Genomic DNA, 3406 nt, shown 5'->3' on the forward strand with positions numbered 1-3406 from the left:
TTGTCGAGTGGGCCCTGGGGAACTGGCTGTCTCTGCTCCCCCATGCTGATAACGCAAGTGTACACTGCCACACCAGGCTCTTAGCCAGAGATCCTCACGCCTGCAAGGTGAGCACTTTTATTAACTGTGTTATCAGCCTGTGTTTAAACTTTGTAACTGTCCCTTGTGGTGAGTTGTAGGTCAGATGCTGTACCTCAGAAGATGGAGCTTGCTGCCTTGATCCCCAGCTGGACCTACTGTGGGAGCCCAGGCTAGTGCTCTTCAGTCTGGACCTCCTGGCCATTTCACGCTGAGTGGGGACGGGGGAAGCAAAACAGAATTTACATGTATCAACACTAGAGTGGAATGTCCTGTCAAACATAGAACAAGATGTGGGGGAGGTGGTAGTAAGTAACGCGGAGAGGGCAGGACATGGTAGGTAGTAAGAACCACCATCCCAGCCTTGGCAAGCCTCGTACCCTTGCTACCTCATTGCCATGACTTGGTTAACTTCTAAGCCAATTTCTAGCTTCTCATCTCTGGCCCTTCTCAGCCCCGCTTACCCAAGCACTCAGCAAATCCTCCCTTTAAGACTGCTTTGCACACACCTTCTCCTTGCACTAAAACCACTCATGGCTCCCTATTGCCTTGCCCTCAGGACCAAGCATTCAGCCTTTCAGCCTCCTTCCCTTATGAACCATGCACACCCCCTGTTCCAGCAGAACCAAGACTCTAAACACATGAAACTCAGTCTCAGTTTCTACCTTTGCCATCACTGCCTGCTCCCCTTTTCTCAGCTTTATCCCCCAGTTCAAATTCATCCGCTTATATGATCATTCTAAACTACTCAGCATTGCCTCTGGGAGCATCTCTCTCTCTCTCTCTCTCTCTCTCTCTCTCTCTCTCTCTCTCTCGCTCTCTCTCTCTCGTGTGTGTGTGTGTGTGTGTGTGTGTGTGTGTGTGTGTGTGTGTGATGGTACTGGGGGTGGAACCCAGAGGCTTCATGTATACTGGGTAAGGACTCTACTACTGAGCTACACTCCCAAGTCTGCCTCTGGGGATACTAGGGCTACAACATTGACTTTCTTGGTTTATCTAGCCATTGGCCAGTCTTGAAGTGCCTCTTTCCCTTTCTCTTTAACACGCAGCAGACAGGCAGTTGTCAGCACTCTGTGGAATCTCATCTGGGGTGGCAAGTTCCTCCTCTGGTTGGTCCAAGGTTTCTAGGGAAACCCCAATTCCTTGGGGACCATTGTTGCACTAGGTTGATAGCCAAGAGGACAGGGGGGACAAAGAGGATTATGGGTATATGCCACCATTCTTGGCTGCAAATTAGTTAGACTTCTGACCTGAGGTCACGCAGTTAGAAAGTAGCAGAGCTAAGACTCCGTGTCAGCTCTGAACCTGATGTTGCGCCTAATTCATCTTCTGATTAAGTCTGCAGCTCTGAGAGGAACTCTAGACCTCCTGGTGGCCCCAAGTCCTGGCTGAATGTCTAGCACAGAGTGGGCCTGCTGTGCGAATGGAGGGAAAGCAAGGGCCACTGCGAAAGGGATTTCTCCCCAGCAGACAGTAGGCCTGAGGCTAGGAACACAGACCACAGAGAGGTACACATGTTCTCTCTGTAAATGGACCCTTGGAGTTGACCCGCTTCTGGCAAGAGGTCACATTCTCACCCAGAAGCTCCGTGCTACCTCTGATCCAGTGCACAGACCCCGCCATCATCAGTCAGGAACTCCGGCCCTTACTCTCCCGAAGCTGACCTTGAAGGCCACGTCATTTTAATTTCTGCTCAGCATGCACATCTCCAGAAAGCTTGGTGGTTTTTCTATTTTCTGTAAATGGTCCTCAGAAATAGGATTCCAGTCCAAGACCCAGCATCCATCACTTCTTGACGAGTGACCCTCCTGGACCTCAGCATCTGCCCTGTCTGTCAGGAAACCCTGTTTCTCTACATCTTCCCCTGTACAGCAGTGTGAACCATGCATGCGATCCAACCCCCTAGAGCTCATCAGGACAGCACTTCCTGATGGCTGTCCATCTCACATCAGGGAAACTAGCCCCGCCCCCAGGCTCACCAGCTTACCTAGTCTAATTAGCTGGTGCACCTGGGATCCCCTGTTTCTGCTTCCCAAGCGCTGCGATGAAAGACAGGGGTTACCACGCCCACCTGGATGTCATGTGTGCTGGGGATTTGAACTCCGGTTCTCACACTTGCCTGGATTGTACTCTCTGCTCACCAAGTCATCTTCCCAGAACTCAAAATATTTTTTAATGGATAACTAATTTAAATAATTTTTAAAAATTATGGGCTGGCAAAATAGCACAGTGGCTAAAGGTACTTGCTATCAAACCTGATGACCTGATTTTGATTCCTGGAGCCTAACCTGGTAGAACAAAAGAATCAACTTTGCCCTCTAACTTCCACGTATGCCATGGTACTAGTGTGCACACAGATGTTTGCACTCACCTTCCCAGCCCACACTCACCACAAAGCCAATAAATAAATAAATAAATAAATGTTTAAAAAATAATTTAGAATTTCAAGCAGGGCATGGTAGGTAGACAGCTCATCCTTGCAATCCCAGCACTCAGGAAGCTGAGGCAGGAGGATTCCCAAGAATCTGAAGCCTGCATGAGCTAGATAGTGAATTTCAGGTCCACTGGGGGCTATAGTGGAAGGTCCTGTCTCAAAAAAAAAAAACCAACAAAAAAACACAAACAACAACAACAAAAAAACTACCAAACAACAAATAAAAACAAAATTTAAGACTTCAAAAGGGATATGTTGGCACTCTGAACCCAGTGGGTCTAAATCTATAAACCAACCAACCATGAGTGGAAAATACTCAGGGGAAAGGCCTTGCGTCTGTTGTGGAAACTGGATGCTGTTCAGGGCTGGATGTCTGAGCTATGCCTGCCTCAGAACAAGGCTGACTTTGCCAGGAAACAGGCTGGGCGCCGAGCAAGGTTCTGCTGTCTCTCAGCAGGACCAGGAAGAACTAACCTTACAAGCCCTGGCTGTGCCCTATCTTAGGGCATCCTGACACAACTGTAGAGCGTTTCACTCTCTAGCGAGCAGGCTCAGACCCTCAGAACTTTGGCCTTAGTGACCCATGCCTCCCTTGCACAGGTAGACGGTCCCAAGAAGAAGACTACATACATTATAAAATGTATTCCTCAGGAAAGTGTCTGCCCAGTCATTCAGAGAGAAGCCCCACAGGTGTCCACTACATTAAGACCTAAACTGCCAAGACAGAGTGACAGGGAAACACTGCTGGCCTGTGTAGACCGCTCCCTATAAAACAGCCCTAGACACCTCTTGACTCTCTGGCCCGTTGTGGCTGTACTGCAGTGTACTGAAATAATTTTCTACTTTTAGCTTCTTCTGTCTTCTTTTTTAAATTTTAGGGATTTTTTTTGTTCT

Source organism: Myodes glareolus, chromosome 24 (genome assembly GCF_982192425.1).
Source record: "Myodes glareolus chromosome 24, mMyoGla1.1, whole genome shotgun sequence".
Taxonomy (NCBI): domain Eukaryota; kingdom Metazoa; phylum Chordata; class Mammalia; order Rodentia; family Cricetidae; genus Myodes; species Myodes glareolus.